The 27,746-nt window shown below is 37.2% G+C and overlaps 1 protein-coding gene across 2 annotated transcripts in view; it reads right to left on the reverse strand.

Annotated features, from left to right (window-relative positions):
* Positions 1-27,746, reverse strand: part of LOC122801161 (anosmin-1-like) — a 1,574,635-nt gene that overhangs the window by 758,268 nt on the left and 788,621 nt on the right. The gene's annotated exons all lie outside the window — the stretch shown is intronic.

The following is a 27,746-nucleotide window of genomic DNA, read 5'->3' on the forward strand; positions in this document are numbered from 1 at the left end:
AAACCTGCCCCTAACACCAACCCTACACATTACCTTTTGCTATTCAGACAAATTTGGTCTGGTGTTACTATTAGAGTTTTATTTTGTTTTGTCAATTCCATCAATTGCAAAAGGAAAGTGTTTTCAAGATTCTAGGTTTTTGTCTCTTTGTTTAATGAGCTGCTTAGCTATGTCTATGGGGCAGGCTTGGCTTTGACTCTTTATTTTGAGGGGGTGTAGTATGTTTAGAACACCAAGGAATATTTTATTAATTTCAGGGTCAGCATCATTTATAGGGAGAATATTTCGTAAATCCAAGTTGAGAAGATGTTAATGTATTAATAAAAGTGTCTTCATGAAAAGTACTATGTTTTCTTACGTGGCTGTAATGATGTGTCTTGAGGTTGGTGTTTTGCTGTCTTATGGTGATGTGATCTGTTCATACATTGCTAAGGCATTTGATTCTGTGCTCACTGATGCTAAGATTATGTCCTCTTAGCACAAATTTGTATTAATCAATATGTTATTGTGTGTTTGTAATTGGCTGACTCAGATTTTTAAGGTGAGAATTGAAGGTATTACATCCAAGGACATGACAGTTAAAGTTGGGGGTTCCTTAGGGGTCAGTCCCTGGACTGACACTGTTTAAGATGTTCATGTCTGACCATCCTATTCAAAATAGTATATTAATTAGTAAGTGTGCTGATGATACCATGGTTAGTTTGACTAGTAATTCAGCAAATGATCATACTATATTACAGGGCTACTTGGATTTCTTTTATGTATCTCAATGAATAAGTAGACAGTGTTCAATGCCAGCAAAACTGAAGTGTTACATTTTGGTAGCAACAATCCCTGCTACCCATATGCTTTATAAAATGGTGCCTTAAGGTGTGAAAAAATAAGATTAGGGATCTGGGTTTGGTAATGGGCAACAGGCTGAAGTATGATAATAATTTCTCAAAATGTATGGAGAAATGTTATGCAGCACTTAGAGACATTTACTTCATATCTTTAATCATGATAAGATAGTACTGCTCCATCATTACAATGCTGTCGTGAGACCACATACAGGATACTGTACAACTTCAGTTACACAGACCGGAGAGAATCGAAAGGATGTTCTTCATACTGATCATTGATGCAGTAGCCTTAGCTATATGGGTTATATCCTGACAAGGATACAACAGCCAGCCAGCTTCCAAAGCTAAAGGGCACCTGCAATGCACCCAAACCGTCAAGCAGTTTGAGTTGAGCTGACTAAAAAACAAGTTTACATGAACCAAGAAGCAAGTCTGGGAGAGTAGCCCTTCAGAGCTTTCCTGCCAGCACAGACAGGGAGGCTGAGCCCTGAAAGGACAATGCTAGGAACAGCATAAAAATGAATGTCCCCACCTTGACATAAAAAACACACCAAAAAAGGAGTTATTCAAACTTCTACTGTTACTGTAAGTTCAACTTACACAGCTGTGCTATGTTCTTCGTTTTGATCACTGCTGCACTAGCCTTGGCTATATGGCTAGATTATCATTTCTAATTATACTGAGAGGAGCAAGGAGAAGGGTCCAGGAGTCCCTGGAGAATGGTACCAGCAAAACTTGAACTAGGTCTAGAGAAGGAATCAAGCTTATAGCACTTTGTAAAAGTATGTACAGAGGATCGAGTAGCAGTTTCTATAATACTTCTAGAATCCATCCCTTTCCAAAAATCCATAGATGAAGCCAAAGCCCTGGTACAGTTGGCCTTGACCCTGCTTATAATAGATTTGTCATGGTGAGTATAACAAAAGGTAATAAACTTAGACAATCATTTGGTTAGAATTAAGTGGCATATATAGACAGAAGAAATAATTGTTTCTTTGTGAATACACTAGTATGCAGCACTGTATTGTAACTCTAGAAAGCTATGGCTTAAATTATCATTAAGGATTAGAACGGCTTTTAATCCTGAAATGTTTAAAGCAGACATTGATAAATGCTTTGGTAACAGGTTTTTGAGTGCACTTCAATCGATGTCACTTGCCTCCTCCATAGTGCCTTTTTTAGGTAATGTCAAAATGTAACAAAATCTAATCAAAACAAACTCAGGATCATGCCGCTTAATGCTAGGAGTTTAAACATGAAACTGCACTCCCTGGTAGCACTCCTCACCTAGTAGGATACTGATGCCTGTGCTGAGAGCACCCCCAGCTGTGCAAGGCTATAATGCCTTCCACACATTCAGACCTCAAAATGAGCATGAAGGAACCACAGGAGGAGGTGAAAAAGAAAAAGAAAATGAAAAACTACAATAAGGCTACTCTCTCCACGTGGTAGCTAGCTCCAAGATGATCCGTTTTAGCGGGTATTATATGTCCCCCTTCTTGTAGTTGCTGGTATGCAAGCACCACATATGTATCCAAGGTCCTTCATTAAATAAAAACAATTTTTTATTTCTGTTTAGTTAAAAACGACAAACACTTTCCTCGGAGCAAATTTCTTGTTATGGCAACTTGGCTCAATATAATTAGACAGGAAATTACTCAATCATTGGAAGTCACTTCCAGCTACCTTTCTTCCTTTAGTACAAAACCTCCATTCACTGACAAGTATGTGCTCCGCTTCTTCAGTAGGTACTTCCAAAGTTCCAAGTCAATAAATTGACTGTGTGCAAAAGCACTAGAACAAGTTACAAAAAGTTCCTTACTTGGAAGCCAACTTGTAACCAGCATACAGCCTGTGTGTAAAATGGGGGGGGGGGGGGTGCAAGTCCCAAAGCTCTTCCTTCTTCTAGAGCCAATTGATTCCAATAGGCATCCCATGTTGAATGAGTTCCAAAGTCTAAAACCAACTTCAAATCGGCATGCTGCATGTGCACTAAAATGAATTCCTGGATGGATGATTCTTCCTTCCTCTGAAGCCAACTGGAATCATCAAACTGCCTGTTTGCAAAGTCACTGGAGCAGGTTCCAAAATATTCCTAGTTCTAAAGCCAACTTCAAATGAGCATGCTGCTTGTGTTCAAAAACAGACTCAGTAACGGATAAGTGCTTTTGTTGTAAACCTTCTTCAGATCCTGTGTTTATCTGCTTTGCTCTTCCTTTTATACTGTGTGTATTCTAGGTATTGACCAATGAGGTTTTATATTCAAATAAGACTCTCTGCCTTTATTATTCATTGGTTACACTTGCTACTTGTATCCAATCTGTCTGTTTATATACACTGCCAAATCAGTTTAACTTCCTGGGTTCCTGCTAGTATGTCACTGGTTATTCTGTCCTCTTGGGTGGAGTCCATTCTCACATGTTCTTTAGTAGCTAGTTATATAGCTTTGCTGTCATGTTATTCAGTCCTATTTCTTAGTGGTTTTACAATAGAAGTTTATTATCGCTCCCTAAGCCTCCTTTCTTTTAGTACTGGTTTTAAGGGGACTACTGCATTAAGGCCATGACTTTGACTGGCACGCAGGTTCATAATCCATTCCATTTCTATTTTTTCAGTTCTGTTAAATAAATCTCCACCTCATGCTGTAATTGAAACATTAGTTAATATCATAAATTTAAAGCTATGCCCTGGATTGTGCTTTATATGCTGATACAAAGCATTAACTTCTATCTTGTTGTTGATGTCTCTTAGATGCCGTAAAATACGTTCTTTGAACTTTCTATTAGTTTTACCACCATAAAACGACATGCATCCTTCACAGCTGGCTATATATATCACATTCTCTGTATTAAAATTTCCATTGCCTTTATAGGAATATACTTTATGTGTAATAGGATGTTGGAACACATTAGTCATATTGATATATTTGCATGCCTTACACTTCCCACATTTAAAAGTTCCTTTTTTCTTTATTACACTTCTCTGTGTTGTTTCTGTTCTATTGTTACACAGTAGACTTTTCAAGTTCTTCTTGTTTTTATATGTGAATTTGGGTTTTTCTCCTACTATACTTTTAATTTTAGGATCCACTGTTAAAACTGGCTAATATTTTTGAATAACTTTGTTTATTTGTTTATTATCTGGTGCATAAATTAATATACATCTTAAGGACACTTGGGTTTCATTATTCTTCTGTCCTTTTACGTGTTTGTAATGATAATATGGTTTTCCTTTACCTCTTTGTAATTCCATCGCTTGTTCAAAGTCCATCTGATCCTTCCTATACCCTCTAGTTGCTAAGTTATCCACCAATTGGTTAAACTCTTGTTGAAATGTGTCTTCCTTTGTACATAGTCTAGAAATGCGTATGACTTGATTTTGAAATATGTTGTTAAAAATATGTGTGGGGTGCATGCTAGTTCTATGTAGCATGTGGTTCTTCCATGTAGCTTTCCTATGTAGGGCTGTCTCTACTGTTCCCTTTTTAAAGATAATGCTTATATCCAGGAAGTCAATACTTTCCTGGGAATACTTGGACTCAAACTTCAAAAAGTCCGTTGTGGATGTTAGATATCTTAGAAACTGTTGGTATTGAGGGACTTCTCCTTTCCATAATAATAGTATATCATCCACAAACGGACCATAGAACAGTACTTGCTCTTTCCATATGTTATCTTCACTATTCATCCATTGTAACTCCCACTGTGCTAGTACTATGTTCGCATAGCTATTGGCACAGGGGGTGCCCATGGCAACCCCCCATTTTTGCCAATAAATATTTTTGTCATATATGAACACATTACTGCTTAGTATAATATCCAAAAGGCCACAGATAACATCAACTTTCATTGCCATGCTGTTGGTGCATGAGAACTGTCTTACTGCTTCTATCCAATATTCGTCGGGGATACATGTAAATAGACTATTAACATCTAGAGTTACCAATAATAAGTCAGTGATGTTATCCAAATCTTTCATAGTTTCCTGTAGTCTCTCCAAGAGGTGTGCCGTGTCCTTAAGTACTGTTCTTGCTTCGTGCATAAGTTTTTTAAGTTCATCCTCCACATATATTGAAAGTGGTTCCGTGATCCACTCTCTGCCAAATACTATGGGTCTGAGAGGTGGATCCTGTAAATTTTTATGCACTTTTGGTATTCCTTTAATTTCTGGGACAGTAGGGTGGGATACTTCAAAGAACTCAAACAGTTCTTCATCTACTTCTCTGCACATCAACTTGTCATATAAATCATCTTTCACTTTTTTTTATTAGCTCTTGTAGCTGAGCCTTGCTAATTGTTCTATAAGTTGAAGTATCATTCAGCATTTCCAGCATTTTTCTGTTGTAATGTTCTTTATCCATAGCCACTAGGGCTCCTCCTTTATCTGCAGGCTTGATTATTATTTCTTCATTTTGCTGTAATTCCTTCAGGGCTGTTTTTTCTTTCCTAGTTATATTATGAAACTGTTTGCCTTTATTACTCTGCTTCAGTTGTGCTATCTCCTCTTCACATCATTTTATAAACATTTCCACTGCTGGTGGATTTATAGGTACAAATGTACCAGATTTCTTGTACACAATGCCACAATGCCACTGTTACTATCTTCTTTTATATTAATTCTACCATCAAAAATATATTTTAAAGTAATATTTCTTCCAAAACTTTTAAGGTCAGTGATCACCTCACTCAGTTCAGACTTCAATGAGGGTATAAAACTAAGTCCTTTCTGTAATAGGTAATTTTCTTCTTTAGTCAGCTTAAATTTAGAGATGTTAATCATCAATGAATTAACATCATTCTTTAAGTGATGTGGTTCTTCTAAGTCACTTTTCTTTTCTTCCTTTCCTTGCTTAGGGATCTGGGTACCCTGCTTTCTTTGTTCTGTAACAGAAAAGGAAGTTGTTGAAAGATGGGTATATGGATTGTGCCTTTTTTGGTACGGTTCCTATCTCTCCTTTAGGAGCATCCTTTCCTTTCTTCTCTCTTTGCGAGGTATCTTTTCCTTCTGTTGTTGGTGTAGATATAATTTCTAAGTCTCCCAATAATATGCTTCCATTATTCATCCTATTCCTGGCTCCTTCATCAGTGTTGATAGTATCCCTGATGATTGGTGCATGTATATCTACTTGTACCTGCCACGTTTTACCTGCATCAGTCTGTTGCCCTCTTTTCCAAAAATCTTTGGGCTCTTCTATTTTCTGCTGATGTCTTTCTTCCCTGGGCCATTCAAAAAGGTGGCCTGCTGCAAAGTCATCAAAATCCCTCTTGAGTTTACCTATTTTAATCATTTTGAGCCTATTATCATAGGCATCTAGTTTATCCTGTAATCTCTCAAGTTTGACTACGTCATTATCTGATAGCGTCAACTGTTCTAATTCTTTTTGCTTAGTCTGTATGAACTGTGAGATTTCCGTCTCTTGAGGCTTCACGTACTCCATTAGTAACTTCATGTACTGAAAACTGGTCTCTATGTTTATTTGTTGCCATCTGGCCAATAAATCCGGGTATGTGTTCCCATAGGTAGGCATGCATCTAACTCTCAAGCCCCTTGGGATGACATTATGGTGTAGGCAGGCTTCCATATGGAAGCGTTGCCATTGTAATCTTTTTAGTTTGTACGCTGCGTTTTCAACATCACTGTATAAGTTCTCAAAAACTACATCTATTGCTTCTCCATTATCCACCACTGCTCCATCAGTAATGTCTATTGATAGTAGTAGATTACTGGTGTTCAGAGTCAAAGGAGGGCCTTTTTTCTTGATCTCTATGTTAGGTACTTGTATCTCTTCTGTATTTGAAGTCCGTGTGCAGGGCTTGTTACTATAAATATATGAAATATGAAAAGATAAAGTGAACAAGCTCTAGCCTGGGGAGTACACCTTCACCATATGAAAATGAAAAACTACAATAAGGCTACTCCCTCCACGTGGTAGCTAGCTCCAAGATGGGTATTATATGTCCCCTTTCTTGTAGTTGCTGTTATGTAAGCACTACATATGTATCCCAGGTCCTTCATTAAATAAAAACAATTTTTTTATTTCTGTTTAGTTAAAAACGACAAACACTTTCCTCACAGCAAATTTCTTGTTATGGCAACTTGGCTCAATATAATTAAACAGGTAGTTACTCATTCATTGGAAGTCACTTCCAGCTACCTTTCTTCCTTGAGTACAAAACCTCCATTCACTGACAACTATCTGCTCTGCTTCCTCAGTAGGTACTTCCAAAGTTCCAAGTCAATAAATTGTCTGTGTGCAAAAGCACTAGAACAAGTTACAGAAAGTTCCTTACTTGGAAGCCAACTTGTAACCAGCATACAGCATAGAGCCTGTGTGTAAAATGGAGTCCCAAAGCTCTTCCTTCTTCTAGAGCCAATTGATTCCAATAGGCATCCCGTGTTCAAAGACACTGGAATGAGTTCCAAAGTCTAAGACCAACTTCAAATTGGCGTGCTGCCTGTGCACTAAAATGAATTCCAGGATGGATGATTCTTCCTTCCTCTGAAGCCAACTGGAATCAGCAAACTGCCTGTTTGCAAAGTCACTGGAGCAGGTTCCAAAATATTCCTAGTTCTAAAGCCAACTTCAAATGAGCATGCTGCTTGTGTTCAAAAACAGACTCAGTAACGGATAAGCGCATTCGGTTGTAAACCTTCTTCAGATCCTGTGTTTATCTGCTTTGCTCTTCCTTTTATACTGTGTGTATTCTAGATACTTGAGACTGGTCAAACAGCATGACTCTCTTGAACTACTCCATGTCCAATTAACTAACGGGAAAGTAGCATACCACATCTTTGCTATCTATGTATCTCCCACCATGAACCAGTATAAGCACACCTCCGGGTCTATATTAGATAGTCGAAGTTCCGTAACTCTGAACACCTAATGGTTGAACCATTAAATTTGAAGTTACAGAACTTTGACTATACAAAAAAAAAAAAAAAAAAAAAAAAACACAACGTACAAAACAATAACTTGTTGTAAGCATGGGGGCAAGTCCCCCTGCACCCCACACCCCCACTTCTTAAATATACCAACTCTGAGATCGCACCACATTGAAGTGAATGGAATCCTCTGCTTTTGGAGATTTCCATTCAAACACTCAAACTTTTACAAATTCGAACGTATGGTCTCAACCATATGTGGTTCAAATTTGTAAAAGTTCGACTACGTGAATGGAACCCCACACCGCCTACCTCAGTTTAGTGGAATCCCTTGCCATACAGCCCAACACCCTAGTAATGGGAGATTTCAACTATCCTTCCATAGATGGGGACATATACGGGCAAAAACACACTCGGTCAGAGGTTCCTGGATTTTGTTAACACAAATGCCGTGGAACAGATAGTCTGCACCCCCACTAGGGACTCTAATGTTCTGGACATAGTACTCACCAACATGGGGGGGGGGTCACTGTACTGCCCCATGCATGTTGCCCTCCCTGGTTATGTCAGACAACAATCAGTCTCGTTTGAAGTAACTCTTGGAACTGACACACTCACAGGAACAAAAATTATAAAAAACTACAGTCTACTAAGGAAAGGCATACCACCCACAGAAGCAGACATCAATGACCACTATGCAGAAGTGTACACACACGCCCTGTAAACCACTTAAACAAATGCAAAAACTCTGCTGTACCTGACCAGATCAAAACCAGGTCTTCCCGTAAAAACAAGCTACCATGGTGGACTTCAAGTATAAACAGATTATAGAACAAGAGGAAGAAATTGCTGTCCAAAAGCAAGATGGCGATCACTCTGCTGAGGAACAGTTCCCTCCTAAGCCTAAACAAGAATATCAGAAATCTTGTAAAGTCTTCTAAAGCAAATTACAAAACTAAAATCACATCCCTAGCCATGGATAATCACAAGCCATTCTTTATCTACATCCAAAGTCTAAAAAGGAATGTCCAGCTATGTGCCAAACTGGTTGTAGATGGGATCACTAATACTACACAGGAAGATATCACCAACCTGCTAGCTGACAGATTCAGTGCAAACTTCACCCCACTATCTCCAACTACCATATCCCAAAGCATACCTGACACTAGCCCTTTGCCTAGTATCTCTAGAAAACAGGTCATCTCTACGCTCGTCAAGGCCAAAATCATGGCCTCAATGGGACCAGATAATATCCCAGGCTGTTTACTAAATAATCAAAAACAAAACCTAGCAGACCCACTTGGCATGCTATTGAATCGTAGCGTGAGAAATGGCTATGTTCCTGCAGAATGGAGAACAGAAACAGTAATCCCCCTGCACAAAGGGGGGGGGGCATAAACTGATCCTGGGAACTACAGACCCATAAGTCTAGCCAGCCTCATCTGCAAGGCTATGGAAAGAATTATCATGGACCTTATCAATAAGGACATAGGTGAACTCCAAACATTGGACCTAGCCCAGTTTGGCTTTGTTAAGGGTATATCATGCTTATTAAACCTGGTAGGCTTCTTAAAGAATGTCACAAAGGGCATGGATGAAAGTAATACAGTTCACACAGGCAATCTCGACCTTACCAAGGCTTTCGAGACAATTATCCAGCCTGGCATCATTAAACAGCTCTCCTTGATAGGGATTAACTCTTACATTACTAGATGGGTAGCTAATTGACTCACCGGCAGAACACACTCTGTCAAAATTGGTGACTCCACCTCCACCAGTAGACCTGTCACAAGTGGAGTACTTCAGGGGTCTGTGCTGTCCCCTTACTGTTTGGCATTTATTTCTCAGAAGTCCAGGCCAAAGTAGACAGCCTTTGGATTACCACATTCACTGATGATTGGAAATTGGGAGCAATCACTGAGTTCTCCAGTAATGTCAACATATTACAAGAAGTGCTAACATAAACAAATGATTGGTGTGAAAGATATGGCCTAAACCTAAAAGCAAAAAAAATGCATTATTATTCCCTTTGGCTAAATGCAATTCTCTAAAATTACAGTATTGAAAGTATCGACCCCCCCCCCCCCGAGTTCCAACCCAGTGGTGCAAGACTTGGGAACACAGGTTGATAAGTTTCCACAGTGGTAAGAAACGTTTTATACATAGAGAACCTTATAAGCAAGGGCATAGCATCCAGGTCAAGTGAGGTTATAACTCCACTGTACTTACCTCATCAGATCACTAATAGACTATAATGCACCCTTTAGAGGGAACTTCACCAGACACTGGCAGCAACTGGAGAGATCGTGGAGGTTTCTCACTAGGAAAATAAAGGGACTTCGAAGCATGACTTATGTGGACATGCTGAAAGCCCTGTCACTTTTATCTGTAGCTTATGGGCTGCTGAGAGGTGACTGCTGCCTGGCTTATAGGCAGTCTCTGAACCTCCCCTAATGGAAATGCTGCGCTTCCACAAGTAAATCGTGCAAGAGTCACTCATTCTGACATTAACAGAACATGCCAGAGAGACATGTGGCTCCCAGAGATGGACTCTTCTCTGGAATAGACTCCTATTCATGTAAAACAGAGATCCTCACTGACCCTATTCAAATGCAACCTAGATAACTGGATGGGAGACCGCAAATTCGCCACTGGGGTGGCACCCATGTCCTGCATGGAAGGGGTAGCCAGTGTTGATCACAGACCTGCTCTGCTCATAAATTTGTTCTGCAAACTACCCAAAGAACAAATAGGGATACTTGGGATTAACATGGCTAGGTTTGTAAAGGCTCTACGGCCGCTAGCCTAGTAACCTCCTATGAACCTATGAACCTATGTAAGGTCTCTATTGAGGCTATGAGTTTAATTAAACATTAAGCAACTTCTGATGTACTAAGGGGCACAGTATTTTCTCTATTAGGCTGTCACATAGCAAGGGTGAAGTGCAGACAAATGTCTCATACCTCCACTTACTTACTTACTATTGTGTTCTTTGAGACTCCACAGACTTGGGGGAAATTGAATTACTTCATTGACATAGTCCATTGATTAATCAGGACTTGACAGACCAGACAAATTCCCCTCATGTGGGTATGATGAGCCCATGCTTTTCCTCAATTGTCATCTTTTCCTGTTCATGGTAAGTACATTCAGCATTTCTTCAAAATGTCCCCGATTGTCATAGTGACCTTCCATGGCTCAGTTCCCACCAGTTCAATTTCTCATATCACTGTGAATGCTCTACAGCTGCTTTTAGTCCTTCATTAGTGGTTTTAGCACTTGTCTGCATGGATGGTGAATGCTGTCTATTCTTAGTTCATGTTAATCTCCTTATTCTGCAGCAATGTATCAAAATAAATTTTGCCACAGCCTAATGGTGTCACATGATTGTGTTTAAGGGTCCTTGCATCCTCCATATGTTTTCATCCTCATACTTCCCTACATAAGGCTACACAGTCTAGAAGTAAACAGCAGCTATTCTGAAATCCTTTTCATACCTATAACTAATGGATAACCTTCGTTTTCCATTTTTTAAATTTCCACATAATTCAGAAGTCAGAATAAGATGGATAGCTTTTATTTGCCTTTACCATCCACTGTTACCATACAAGCAGTTTCCAGACTATTTTATATCTCCAGCTAGTCTGTAATTATTCAGAACCTATCACAAACCATTCTTCAAATTATACAATTATCACTCCTTTCTGTAGCAGCACACAGTAAGGAAAAAGTCAAGTCTAGAAACATTAAATGACCCAAACACAATTACTGTGCTGTCAGAAAGTAAGATACAGTTAAGTTAAACTGTATATTAATATAATATAATGCAAACAATAACTTGAAACAATTAAGTAACATGTACCTACAAGTACAGGAGTAGACATGTTCACTGTAAGGACATAAGAAGACATGTAAGTAATGTAAGGCTATATAAGATAGAGACAGTTGTACATAAATTCATTTTAAGAAATTCAGAATGACTTCTGTGTTGTCTGTGTTGTGGTCTGCTGGTGGTAGAGCTCACAGAGGGATGAAATGCAAGTATCACACAGTAAGGACTTTAGGATAAGTACAGAAACAGTAAGAGATACATTGGAGGAGAAAAGTACTGTGACATATTTACAGAAATGTCAATATACATATTTGAGTGACTGGCTGGACTTTGATATATGTTTATAGTAGTTTACTTCATGGGAGGAATCGCAAAGAACATAGGAGTTGAGGGTGTCTGTCAAAGAGAAGTGCAGGAGCAAAGTCTATTCTGTTAAATTAACATAATCCCCTCCATATATATAGATTTACACAATTTGTAGCAAAAGAAATTGAAAATAATGTATAGAATCATGTTCCGCTACATATTTACATTAACATTTCCTATTGCACTTATTTCTAATATCAGATAGATGCGTTATGATTCATTCTTTAAATTTGCAGTGTTTTGCCTGCTTACAAGCACTGCAACTCACATACTTGGCAATATATATATGATAACTTGGCAATATATGTAACATTCATATTATCACATTTACCACACTGAAATATCGGGTCTGTATTATCGTAATGAAAACTTCAAACTCCGAATACCATATGGTTGACATCATATAGTCGAAGTTTGAAGTTTTCGAATCAAAAAAACAAAAAAACTGAGATAGGCAAACTGTCATAAAATGTTTTATGCAGGGGGGAAAGCCCCCTTGCTCCCCCCACACCCCCCGCTACTTAAATATACCAACTCCGAGATCGCAATACAGTGCAGAAGCGGATGATTTCCATTCCCTGCACTGTAGCGCAATCTCAGAATTGGTATATTTAAAGAGTGGGGGGGGGTGCAGGGGTGCTTGCCCCCCTGCTTACACCCTTTTGTCTGGTTTTTTTTTTTTAATAATTTTATGACAATTCGAAGTTTTAAGACTTTTATCACTAAAGGTCGATCTTTAGTGATTTGATGTCTTAAAACTTCGTTGATCTAATATAGACCTGAAATATCAGCTAATTACTGAGACAGGATCTTTAAATTGTTTTCTACACTATATGCTTAAAAACAACACATTTCCTACAAATAAAGGTGCCCTTCTTATTATTTATATACATAGTATTTAATGAGAGCTATCAAAAACAAAGTTTCCATTTCAAATAAGGCATATTTTTGTGTATAAACTGTAAATCACTCTATACCTGATGATTTCATAACACATTACCAGCTTTTCTTAATTATTGTGCCAATACACTAATTTTCTCTAACGCTGGTTAAACAAAACCATAAAGGACCACCCGTGGGCTTGTGGGTCATCTATGATTTTTGCACACTAAAAAAAGATCAACAACTGTTATACATTTGTAGCAATCTGCTTCATTTCATTCACCTCCATTGTTGAATAGCTTGAAGATACAGTACTACCCTATGCATTAATCCTTTCAGAATCCATAGTTAATTTCCATGTATATAACACCTGACCCCTTTATACATTTTATATAGATGTTGCTTGTCCATTAAATTTCTTTGGAGGAATATACCATGTCTCTTCAGAATCTTATATTCTGATAGATGCAACTGATCATAAGTATTTTGTACTACAGGAATACCTAAAAAGACAAAAATGTTGGTCCTCTTTTGAAAATTCCCATAGTCTCATAAATGTTCTGTTGAACTTGCCCAAACCATAAAAATATCACCAACAAACTAAGCATGAAACAAAATGTTGTCTCTGAATACATGTTGTGAGGTTGCAATACACTTTGCCAAATGTATGTTTAATCAAAAAGTTTATTGTTTTCACTTTGCATAAAAATTCCTACTTCTTGATAGCAGGAGATTTCAAACATCAGATTGACTGTGTCTGTACTACGGAAGCTGTGTTTAAATGAAGGTAAATGGTTTTTTTTTTCCAATAGTGAAGCTTTTGAATGTTATAAAAGTTTAAACATTTGGGGTTGAGTGTATGTGTCCAAGTTGTTGTGGGTTAGGGTTGGAGGAAGGGTAGGGTCATAGTTTTAGCATTTTGTCTGTCCAATGGTATCTGTGCAGTGTGTGGGTGGGTGTGCATGCATGTGTGTGTATATGTGTGCATATGTGTGACTTTTGTAGAGGTAATGTTAGGGATAGAGTTTTTGGTATGGTAATGTATAGGACTGGGGTTAGGGCAGTGGTAAGTAAAGTTAGGATTAGTACTTAAATTAAGGTGGTTGAGATGGGTAAAAGTACATTGTGTACAAATATTTTATATTTACAACAGCCTTCTGCAGCTTTGGTTGAGACTTTAACTATTTAAAACCCCAACATTTTACCCAGTAGAGGCACCAGAGTGTCTCAGTATATTTAATTCATTATTTTGGATCATTACTTCTGGTCTTGTGTTAATGTTACTCTCATGGACTGTGTGTATAGCTATTTCATCTTTCATACCTTTATTTTTTTCTGTCTCATTTTTGATTAGTCTTACAAACTCTTGAACATATGATCTTGTCTACTGCCTCTTTCACTGTCACTTATGCATTTTGTCTGATTTATATTCTGCCTATTTTACTGGACTCTTGTGCATAATGTGACACATGGTTTGGCCTTCTTCATTTGCATAATACTCTTGAGCTTAACATTTTCAAACTGCACATTTCTTGATGGATTGATCGTACTTGTAGAACTTTTCTTGTTCATCTGTCGATAAAATTTGGGTTTGCTTAAAATATGTGCTAAACTTTATCTTCAAGTTATAGACTATTACTCAAATCCCCCCAAAACTTACAAACATAACCCAAAGAAATTCTGGCATACTCTTAATCAAATTCTTCATCCTGGTAAACCTTCTACTCCCCAACCTAAACCTGCTATCTCTCCTCTCCTAGCCGCTAGTAACTTTAACTCTTACTTCATAGACTCTATCAGTAAACTTATTAACCTTCCAAACTCTAATCCCCCCCCATTTCATCTAATCCCTTCTCACCCTTCTGCTTAAAATCGGTGTCCACCAAATACATAAAATCTCTTCTTATCAGACTTAAACCATGTTCTCCCTCAATTGATGGTCTTCCTCCACTCTTTCTCCAACTAGCTGCTACATCCCTTGCCTTACCCATCTCTATTCTCATACATCGATCTATTACTGAAGCCAAAGTCTCAGCCATATGTAACACATTTTACACTCTTCGCATCCACAAAGGAGGCAATTCCACTGAATTATCTATCTATAGGCCCATAACAATTCTCTCATCCCTCTCCAAGATCTTAGAGAAATGTGTAGACAAACAAACCCTACAATACCTTACACAAGAAAACCTACTCACCCCTACTCAACATGGTTTTTGCCCAGGCCACAGTATGTCTACTGCCCTCATTTCTTTCACAAACACTATCTCACAAGCTAGAGATGAGATCACAATAAACTTGTATCTTGTCTCTTTCTTGATCTCTCAAAGGCATTTGCCACCATCTCTCACCCTCTACTGTTAGATTCACTCTCTCTATTAAACCTATCTCCCACCACTATTTCCTGGTTCTCTAGTTACCTAAATAACCATTTCAAACCTGTCAAATGGAACTCTGCTACATCCTCCAAATGCCTTATACAAATGGGAGTACCTGAAGGGTCAGTTCTAGGGCCACTGCTATTTAATGTTTTTACTAATCAACTATTAAACTCTACCCCTCACTCTTTACTTGTTCAGTATGCAGATGACTCCACAGTCATTTCCATTGCTGACTCCTTCATTGAACTCCAAACTATAACACAGTACACCTTCTTGTCTATTGAAAACTGCCTCAACCAAAACCATCTTATACTAAACCCAAAAAAGACCAAGCTATTACTTTTTTTTACCAAAAACAATGTCTCAGCTGAAACCATCTTTCACCATTACTTCCCATAACAATGCCCCTGTCTCAGTTGAAAGTCACACTAAACTACTAGGAGTCATTATTGATGATCAACTAAAATTTGACCTACATGTCCTACGTGACATTAAGAAAACCAATCAGAAACTTGGTCTCCTTTATAGAAATAAAAAGTTTCTTGCAAGCAAAGCTAAAGTAGCTCTTTCACATGCCTACATATTACCTACCCTTCTTTATGGCTCTCAAATTCTCACCAATTTACAGGCTACACTTACAATTAAACTAGAATCCACTTACAGCAAGATATAGCTAAATTTGCTGCTGAACTGCCATACTCATCTCATCACTGCCTTGCTCTCAGAAAACTGAACTGCTTACAATTACCATATAACCTCATCCTTTCTCAACTCCAGATAATTCATTCTATTCTTTACCAGCCCACTTTTTGTCCCAGCATCTCCTCTATAACCTCCCACTACACCCCTGCAAGAACACTCCGGTGCTCTGAACAACATCTCTTGTCCATTCACAAACCCATGATTAACTCAGGAAAAAAACCTTTATAGCCATCTGCGTGCTGTGAACTGGAATAAATTATCACTAGACATCCAACTCCTTAGACCCAAACCCCAATTCAGAAGGACAGTAGAAAATCACTTAAGCAAAACTAAATTATGTCAGTGCTATCTCCCACCTAATTGACTCACCTCCCTTAGCTACTCTATCTCTCTCCTTTTTTATTTTATTTTTTTTTAATAAATCTTTAAAACTCTATTTTTTTTCTTAATGCTCTTGTTTCTTTAATTTGTAAATTATCTTTCCTTCCTCTTTGCCTCTATTCTCTTTTAGTATCCCTTTTGTTACTTAACCTCTTTTTCTTTCATAGGATGCCAGTTTATCTTGTCTCTGGTATATGACTTTTAAAAAGTCAAATGAATAAGCTTAGTATTCCTTTCTTATTTGTACCTACACTCTTATCAATCGTGTTTGCCCTATAACTAAAACAATATGTATTCTTCTGCTCTACATTGTACCTACACATGCTATAATGCTGATTCTTATTTCCATGTATTTTTAACCTGCTTTAGTTATTCTATGTATGTTTTTTGTTTTACTAATTGAATACTAATTCAGCTTTATTGTATGTATTTACTGTGGAGCTTAAAGGGCACTGTCCCCATTGGACCAACCCGGTCAACAAATGTCAAATAAATAAATAATAATAAAGCAGGGCCAACTGCCATTGCTATTATCAAAAATACTCAACATCCAGGTCTATTCAAAATCCATTTTTTTCAGTTATTCAGCTTCCAACAATCTTCAACCAATATGAACTGCAAAAAGCAATGTAAACCAATTTCAGTGGTCAAATCAGCTTTTTCAGTACTAATCAGCTCTTCCCAGTTCAAAGCATAATTTAAATATTGGCAGAAAAGACATCCTAGAATAATTAGTGCAATATAAATCCACAGTGAATCTTATCACCAAAAACATTATACATATTTTGTCAGCAGTTATAAAAAACTACAACAGTTATAAAAACTAAATTAATCTGTAGCATAAATAAATTTATAAGTTTATAAATTCACAGACATCACCTGTATGACATTTATGTATTTAGACCATCATTTAGTGTGACAGTATCATACTGGCATATATTACATAGTCCAACAATGATGTATTCTAAAATGCATTAATAAAAAAAACTGTCACATTCACCCCAAATTTGTGCTAAAAATGATGCTTCTAGTTTTAGTAATAAATGAAAACACAAAACAACCTCCCTCTAGTCAAAACCTGGAGCCAGTCTGTTATCAGGGTGAATAAGCGCTTTCATTTTTTTAGTTATTCAGACCTTCATCAGATTCAAATCAATTAAAAATCACCATACTTTTAAAAACTATTGCAACCAATCATAGCTCTTGGAAAACAAAAAAAGTACTTTGTTAAAAGAACAGGTACACTTAAAAATCACAATTGGTAAGTCATAAATATTTGCTACACTTATAACAATAGCAATAGTGGTATTGTGCTAATGTTATTGTATTACTACTGTTTGTATTAAAAATAGTAGTAATGAAAGTCCAAAATAGCGCCCAGGAAGGAGATACAGCAGTCAGTGACCAAATAATGAAAAACACTTCTTTAATATATAAAGCACATAAATGCTTAACTTAAATCACCGTGTTTTCATCCTCAATACAAAGACTTCATCAAATGCAATGTACCCCATACTACCTTTCTTTTATAATCCCAGTTAAGTGTTTATGTGTTTTATATATTAAAGAAGTGTTTTTTCTTTATTTGGTTGTGAACTGCTCTTTCTCTTTCCTTTGTGCTACTTTGGACTTTGGTTACTGGTATTTGTATTTTGGCACCTTTTCCATTACGTTTTTGGTTGTATTAAAATACTAATATTTTCAAAATGAATATAAATAGAGAAATAGCTAGTTATTACCTCCAATTTAAATAATATTTAAAGCTAATTAAAGTGTCTCAGCTTTAAGGAGGAAAAGACTGGTAAGTGAAATCTTATCATTTAAACCTGGGGGTTGTGTTGCATTTAACAAAATTTGCCAATACACCTCCCTTGATTTTAATAAAACTGACCAGTTTCTTTTTTTAAATTTTGGTACACCTTTTCTAGTACACAAAAATAAATGTAATAAAGTTAACACACTCCTTTGAATGTTTCGCCAATGCATTTTTAAAATTGTTTATTTTGATAGCGTAGTTGTGCTGATACATTCTCACCTTCAATTTTTTTTCTGTTTGCAGACATAAAATGCTGGACAAGACAGACATGTAGCTACATAAACCACTGCGCTGATGTAACAATTAAAAGATCTACTTACTCTTATCATCCTAGGGCATTTTCCCGCCACTAGATTCAGCATCACATTGATAAATCTACATTGTTTTCCTAATCCACACTAGTTCATTCCTTAACTAAATGTCCTAACACTATAGTTTTGCTGTTGTTACATTCAAAAATTTGCTTCATATTTCTACCCTTTTTAAATACTAAGTTGGGTTGTTCTCCCAACTTCCGCTTTAAATCAAAAAATCCAAACATACCAGTTCAGTTCTTTTCAAAAATGGACCTAATTTCCCTGTTACAGCCATGACAGTCAAAATCATTGTGTTCTTAAATGTGTTGTTCTGTTGATTCACTTTAATGGGTAATTCAGATCCTCACAACAGGGGTTTAAATTTCATGTTTCTGTGTGTTAGAATAAATATGTTCTTCCAACATTTTTGTCAGGTATTGCCCTTTAAGAACATTTCTTTCAGTTTCCCAAGTTTAACATTAAACAAAGTATTGTCAGTTATTAACATGGATAAACATATCATTTTGTCCTTCGCTAAGTTCTTTTTCTGCCAATGATGGTGTGAACTTTTAAAATGTAAAAAAACTATTAGAATAGGTGGATTTCCTGTAGATGGTTAATTCAAAAATCTGTTTGACATACTTTTTGTATAGTTTAACATTTAAAAAATAATAACTGTCATTTTCAATCTGATATATGAAAGACAAAAAAGTTGTAGAATTAACATAGTCAATAAATACACCAGCAGTACTGTGGTATCCTTTCCATAGAATCAAAATATTGTCAAGGAATCTGTAGTATTTAAAAATATTGTCTTTAAACTCTGTGGAAAAAATATACTTCGTTTCTTACCACCAAAGAATTAAGTTGGCAAAAACAGGTGCAGGAGATGTCCCAAAGGCCACACCTCTCATTTGTTTGAAAATTTCTCCCTCAAACATAACAAAGTTGTTTTTTAATACCAAAAGGACTTTGAGAGTGTTATGATCATAGGGATTAACTATTGCCAGTGCTTCCAAAAATATGGTTAAGCGTCATCATCTGGAATCACTAAAAAAAAATCTTTTACATCTATACAGAGAAAAATTACATCTTTGTTGTAGTCACATTCTGACATTTCTTTAAGAAAATGCCAAGAGTCAACAAGAATGTGTTTTATCTTGAAAAAAAGCCTTTTACTTTTTAGTCCACAAATTTTGCTAATGGTTCAGTCTTTGACTCGCTTGCAGCTACAATGGGTCTTATAGGCGGTCTTATAAACATTTGTGGACCTTCAAAATACCAAAATTAGAATGGTATATACAGCTTTTTAAGATAATTCATCTCTTCAGGATGAAAATTAAATTCCATTAATAACTCTTCTAAATCCAGATCGATTTTATCATACCTGACCAATTATTTCTGGCTTTGAAGTTGAGATGTATAATATATTTATATAAACGTATAGTGTTGATAAACACACATGAGATTCTTAATTAAGATAACTTTCTTTAAACTACTTAGGGCCTAAAGCTCTCTAGGTCAAGTAATCATTTTTAATCAGTTTCAACCTACCAAATGGTAGGAAGTTTCTAGCATTCCTGGATTGCTGTTACCCCTATCCATACCTTTTTCCTTTTGAAACTTACTATAGGCATCCTGAGGATCAGATTTACAACTTCGAAGTCTACACTTTTTATAACAGCAAAATTAATCCGATTATTTTCTTTTCTTTTATAGCTAAGAATATAGATTTTAAATTCATAGCTTAGCCTCATTTGCTTAGATAGATAGTCACTTTTTTTAATTTGTGCTGTCTTCTTTCCAGCATTCTAATTATGTGATGCTTGACAGAATCAAAAGCTTTATAATAATGTAAAAAATTAAGTCCACAGGCAATTCCTTGCCCGAAGACCTTTAGATGTAACTAAAACTGAAAAAAATGGTATAAGCATGTCTGTTTGTTAGGAAAGTTTGCTAAATTAGTGCTGTCATTTTGATGTTTGTCAAATCTTTTACTTAATTCTGTGACCCACAGTTCATAGTGTTTCTAAGAAGTGAAGGAATCCTCCCAGCTTTGTAATCTGTAGATTTGTGGTGATCACCAGCTTTAACTCGTCCTAAATATGCTTCAGAAGCTAAGAACTTTACCAAGGTCTAGAAGAGTTTCTATGGTTCTGTTTAATGACTGGATGATTTGATCTGCTAACTGTTTAAGGACTTTAGGATGAATGCTACCTGGCCAAGTAGCTTTAGTCTCATTTTTTTAATGTGCATATTTCATTTATTACTCACCACCCCTCTACCGTTACTGTGTTCCCCCAATATTCTACAGCAGATGTATTTGCTGATGAGGCTCTCTTAATGTGTATAATGCCTGACAGTATTTACTGAATATGTCTAGTATTTATCCGGCAAACCGTTACATGGTCTGTCATCCAATAATTTTAACTGAACATCAGTTTCTTTCTCTGTTAGTGAAAGACATTTGTATTAACATTTTCAGCCAGTCTCAGCTCTTACTTCTCATGTTCAGAATATAACTTCTCATATTTATGTCACTTTGTAATGGGGACCTCTTCACTCCTCTATAATTCATTCTTTAGATCAGGAATAACTCTTATTTATTATTTTCCTTTTGTTTTGCAGATAAAAACTTCAAGCAAATAATACACGTATTTGCTCCAATATACATAAACTATCTAACAAACAGATGTTTTCTGCCAGTTCTGTCTCTTTTTCTGTGGTACACAAAGAAACTATCACACAAAGTTTAAATATACATATTTTTTATTTTTATTTATTCATTTGCCAGATGTTTCAGACTCTGTAATACTCATTACTAGCCTATCTAGACTTTACAGGAATCAGATGCCAGCTAAAAATGTTATATCTTAGCTGAAATATACAAGAAACATAATTTCTGAAGAAATGCATCAATCATCCTAAGCTATCGTTTATTTTCTAAATATAATCTTTTATCACTGTATTTAATGTAAATTTAAAATCCATATCACTGCCCAGCACAAGTATATACTTTAATGAAATATCTGCCTTACAAATTTTAATGGTTATGTCCGCATGAGTACATCTGGACTGTGTTATGTATTTGGGTTATCACAGCATCTGGTGGAAATGAAGCATAGCAAGGGGAAAATCAGATAACGATACATGAAAGTTAATTTACCTAACGGTAAAGTATAACTTCAGAATCTAATCTTCATTTTCTGCTTTTGAACATTTGCCACCAAACTGGACTCAGAAGCACGTAGATAACAGCTTGCTAACACTGGGTAGAACAGCATCAACTAAACAAATGTGTAACAAGATGGCATCAAGTCAGACAACCTCACCCGGCTCAGATGTTTTTAAAGCTGACAATAAATTATTTCTGGTACTTGCATCGAATCTTTATTAATAAAGTGCCTGTAGACTCATTACAAAGCACACACTGGAGCCAGACTGAAATATACTTGACATATGGAGACTAACAAAGTAACCAGACATGGTGATTATCTGAAGATTAGTTAATTGTAATGCTACACAAGACACATGCAACAATAAGAAGGCCAGCAGAAACTGCAGCTGTGTAAGATTCTCAGTATTACAGCAGCTCTGCAAGAGACTCCTGCAGCAAGAGATATGTTATATGGCTTTCTTTAATAATGATTACTGTACTGTTACTAGCCCATTTCTTTCTAGCAGCATAAGGTAACATGTCACTTCCATGAGTATTACCATTTTCAGTTCATTTGTTGACATATAATGTCAGTGTAGTAACTGATGCACACTAACCATATACTATTTACAGAAGAGGCAAAAAAAGGTATCCAAATACAAATACAAAAAGGGAGGGCAGAAGAAGAGCATCTGTACTGCTGTGAGAAAACCCACATAACTAAACTTATTTTGTGAAGAACTAACTCCGTTAACAGAACTATGAACTTGTTTACTGAAGGATATGGGGAGTAGCAAAAACATGATCCCCTACAAAATTACCTACCAAAGCCTGTGAAATTCTTAGTCACGGCATCTAACTTCTGTTTCTTGAAGGTGTGTGAAGTCACAGGTACACATATTTTAAATATATGAATATGTACCAGTTAGGGTTCTTGTTAACCATCTGTCGACCGCTATTATGATGTTGGAACAATGAGACTAAAGGTACAAAAATGGAAGTAATGGTACCTTCGGTGTATACTCCATACTCTAACAATGGTACCTTGGGTGTACACTCCATACTCTAACAATGGTACCTTGGGTGTATACTCCATACTCTAACAATGGTACCTTGGGTGTATGCTCCATACTCCAACAATGGTACCTTGGGTGTACGCTCCATACTCTAACAATGGTACCTTGAGTGTATACTCAATACTCTAACAATGGTACCTTGGGTGTATACTCCATACTCTAACAATGGTACCTTGGGTGTACACTCCATACTCTAACAATGGTACCTTGGGTGTATACTCCATACTCTAACAATGGTATCTTGGGTGTACGCTCCATACCCTAACAATGGTACCTTGGGTGTACTCTCCATACTCTAACAATGGTACCTTGGGTGTACACTCTAACAATGGTACCTTGTGTGTATACTCCATACTCTAACAATGGTACCTTGGGTGTACGCTCCATACTCTAACAATGGTACCTTGGGTGTATACTCCATACTCTAACAATGGTACCTTGGGTGTATACTCCATACTCTAACAATGGTACCTTGGGTGTACGCTCCATACTCTAACAATGGTACCTTGGGTGTATACTCCATATTCTAACAATGGTACCTTGGGTGTACGCTCCATACTCTAACAATGGTACCTTGGGTGTACGCTCCATACTCTAACAATGGTACCTTGGGTGTATACTCCATACTCTAACAATGGTACCTTGGGTGTATACTCCATACTCTAACAATGGTACCTTGGGTGTATACTCCATATTCTAACAATGGTACCTTGGGTGTACGCTCCATACTCTAACAATGGTACCTTGGGTGTACGCTCCATACTCTAACAATTGTACCTTGGGTGTATATTCCATACTCTAACAATGGTACCTTGGGTGTACGCTCCATACTCTAACAATGGTACCTTGGGTGTATACTCCATACTCTAACAATGGTACCTTGGGTGTATACTCCATACTCTAACAATGGTACCTTGGGTGTACACTCCATACTCTAACAATGGTACCTTGGGTGTATACTCCATACTCTAACAATGGTACCTTGGGTGTATTCTCCATACTCTAACAATGGTACCTTGGGTGTACACTCCATACCCTAACAATGGTACCTTGGGTGTACGCTCCATACTCTAACAATGGTACCTTGGGTGTATGCTCCATACTCTAACTATGGTACCATGGGTGTATACTCCATACTCTAACAATGGTACCTTGGGTGTACGGTCCATGGTACCTTGGGTGTACGGTCCATACTCTAACAATGGTACCTTGAGTGTATACTCCATACTCTAACAATGGTACCTTGGGTGTACGCTCCATACTCTAACAATGGTACCTTGGGTGTATACTCCATACTCTAACAATGGTACCTTGGGTGTATACTCCATACTCTAACAATGGTACCTTGGGTGTATACTCCATACTCTAACAATGGTACCTTGGGTGTACGCTCCATACTCTAACAATGGTACCTTGGGTGTATACTCCATATTCTAACAATGGTACCTTGGGTGTACACTCCATACTCTAACAATGGTACCTTGGGTGTACGCTCCATACTCTAACAATGGTACCTTGGGTGTATATTCCATACTCTAACAATGGTACCTTGGGTGTACGCTCCATACTCTAACAATGGTACCTTGGGCGTATACTCCATACTCTAACAATGGTACCTTGGGTGTACGCTCCATACTCTAACAAAGGTACCTTGGGTGTACGCTCCATACTCTAACAATGGTACCTTGGGTGTACGCTCCATGCTCTAACATAGAAAGATCTCATAGTTATTAATAACAATTCTAACCTTATTTCTCATAGTTGTGGCACTATCTAAGATGGGTATCAGCTGCACTTCTGAAAGAGAGCTGTGCCAGCTGCCCCAGCCAGATGTGCCTTAAAAATGTTCTCTTATATGTGTGATATAAAATGTAATACAAAATGCAAATCCACTTTGACAAGGACTGATGAAATTCTGCACAAGTGGAAAATGAAATTAACTTTATTAATGTAATTTTCAGTACTTTTTTCAGTGCTTTTTTATGTTTTTAATTTGCTTTTGGTTACACCCTGCCCTCGGAATACAACAGTTTTATTTTATTTGAAGGTCTGTTTAGTCAGAGAGTTTCGTAGATGTACTGATGTCCTTAGTTGGATTTTCATACGAAATTCATGTGTCTATGCACTTCCAGTGTCTGCAACAGTCTTTTTCCCTTTGCTTTTTTGCTGTAGCAAGAACACAGGCAGATGAACAATCTTATTCATGCAAAGGACTGAAATACATTTTAACTATATTTTTACATCATGTAAACCTAAAGTTCCATTAGTCCCAGTTCCTAAAATGGTTTTACATAAAAGTGTGGCCTCATACTAACAGAATCTTCCAACAATTAGCATACTGCAGTGCCAGCAATATTAATAAAAAAGCCATCCTTTCCAACAATCCACAGTGCAATGACAACACTCCTGATTGGTCTGTTATTTCCCTCTAGTGCCCATCCTATCTTGGGCATTATTGCTTATTTGTTCTGCAATAATGTGTTATGCTTAGAATTAGTATGTGTTGATTAGACTTCTGATACTATAAGTAAGGGTTATGATACTATGTAGCAGACTTTGATGTTGCTGGTTGTCATTCTGTCCTACTACTACTTTATGCAGTACAATTTTGTGTCAATACTCCCCTCTCACACCTTTTGTTTTTCCTCCTCTATCCCCTTTCAACATTCCTACCTCCCAATATCCTATTTCTCCTGTACCCTCCTTAGCTCTAGACTACCTTCCAACCCCTCACAAGCATGCTCCCACTCTTCTTTATCTTCTGCTTAAGAATTCTAACTCTCTCTACTTCTTACTATGGCCCCTTGACCACAACTGTATTATCCCCTACCCTCCTCTATCTCCACATTAAGTTACACACCACTACCAACTACTCCTTCACTGTTCTCTAACTGCACAGCACATTACTACAAGATTAGAATGCTTCCACTCAATACTCATAAAATCAGACCTAAGTACTTTCACTGTTTCTCCATAACATTCTGCAAGTTAAATTTCCTAGTTAACTTACTATGTTTTGGTGACATTCACCCCGACCCTGGTCCTTGCAACACTACTCCCTCACACAGTTTCACTGATAGCCCTAACATCTCTCCAACTTCCCCTAATATATCCACCAATCTTCACCCTACTACTTCCACTGACTCCACTAACCTCCATACTTCCAAAAGCCTCACTATAATCTTTCTTAATATACAAAGTATGTCAAATAATGTATGCTCTCTTCACTCCATGATTACGCAGTATACGCCAGACGTTCTAACACTCTCTGAAACTTGGCTGCAACCTCATATCTCTGACTCAGAAATTCTTCCCCCAGGCTATAATATTTTCCGACTTGACTGTCACTCAAAAAAAGGTGGAGGTGTAGCCATTCTATATTCAGAACAACTCTCACTTTACCCTCTTCCCACTCCCCCTCCTAACTTTCACCCTGCTGAGGTCCTTATAGTCAATTGTAAACTCATTAGTCACAAAAAACTTGCTGTTGCTGCAATATACAACCCCCTTGGAAAACACATTCCTATCTTAGAACAATTTCTCTCCTGGATCTATGACAACATCATCTACGAGACCATTATCCTGGGTGATGTTAACATTGACTGGTCCACTTTAAACTCCGTCTCTCCCAATACTTGCATTAACCTTTATGGCTTCACTCAACTTATTTCTACTCCCACTAGATATAATAAACAAACCAGCAATTGCACAATCATTGATTGGGTGCTAACTTCTAACCCAAACCTCTATCACAATCCATGTACTCTTCCTGATTCTCTCAGTGATCATCTTCCCACCCTTGTACACAGACATTTGCCTCAACTTCAGAGACTCCACCATTATAAAGACTGCCACAAACTCTCTAACTTCAACCCTACTACTTTCAATAATATACTTCCCTCCTTCAGCTGGTCCTTCTTGCTTAACCTACCCTTAAATGAGGCCATCTCCAAATTCAAGAAATCTTCATTAATATCCTAAACTCTCTGGCCCCCATCAGAAAAATTAGACTAAAATCTAACTTTTCACATTGGCTAACACAACCCACCCATAACCTTATGCTACAGAGAGATAGAGCCTGGAGGCTATGGAAAATAACTAAGAACCACAGCAAAAAGCACATTGACAATGACAAAAAAAAAAAAAAACTATCAGAAACCACTAACTAATCCCCACTGTAACCCCAGACTAAACAATACTATCAGAAACCACTAACTAATCCCCACTCTAATCCCAGACTAAACAATACTATCAGAAACCACTATACCTCAGACTAAACAATACTATCAGAAACCACTAACTAATCCCCACTGTAACCCCAGACTAAACAATACTATCAGAAACCACTAACTAATCCCCACTCTAACCTCAGACTAAACAATACTATCAGAAACCACTAACTAATCCCCACTGTAACCCCAGACTAAACAATACTATCAGAAACCACTAACTAATCCCCACTCTAACCTCAGACTAAACAATACTATCAGAAACCACTAACTAATCCCCACTGTAACCCCAGACTAAACAATACTATCAGAAACCACTAACTAATCCCCACTCTAACCTCAGACTAAACAATACTATCAGAAACCACTAACTAATCCCCACTCTAACCTCAGACTAAACAATACTGTCAGAAACCACTAACTAATCCCCACTCTAATCCCAGACTAAACAATACTATCAGAAACCACTAACTAATCCCCACTCTAACCTCAGACTAAACAATACTATCAGAAACCACTAACTAATCCCCACTCTAACCTCAGACTAAACAATACTGTCAGAAACCACTAACTAATCCCCACTCTAACCCCAGACTAAACAATACTATCAGAAACCACTAACTAATCCCCACTGTAACCCCAGACTATTTTGGAACAATATTAACAAGACTCTTTATCCAGGCAAGCCTTCCACACCTAATCACTGTCCAAATAGCTCTGACCTTGATACTACTACTCTTCTAAACACTTTCTTCATCGATTCTAATTAAAATGTTATTACAAATATGTCTACAAATCCATCTTCTAATGATTCCTTCCCTACTTCACCTACCTCCACTTTCTCTCTAAAACCTGCCTCCACTACATACATCAGATTTCTCCTCTCTAAACTTAAGCCATGATC

This window comes from Protopterus annectens, chromosome 4.part1 (genome assembly GCF_019279795.1).
Source record: "Protopterus annectens isolate FY-2018-M chromosome 4.part1, PAN1.0, whole genome shotgun sequence".
NCBI lineage: Eukaryota > Metazoa > Chordata > Ceratodontiformes > Protopteridae > Protopterus > Protopterus annectens.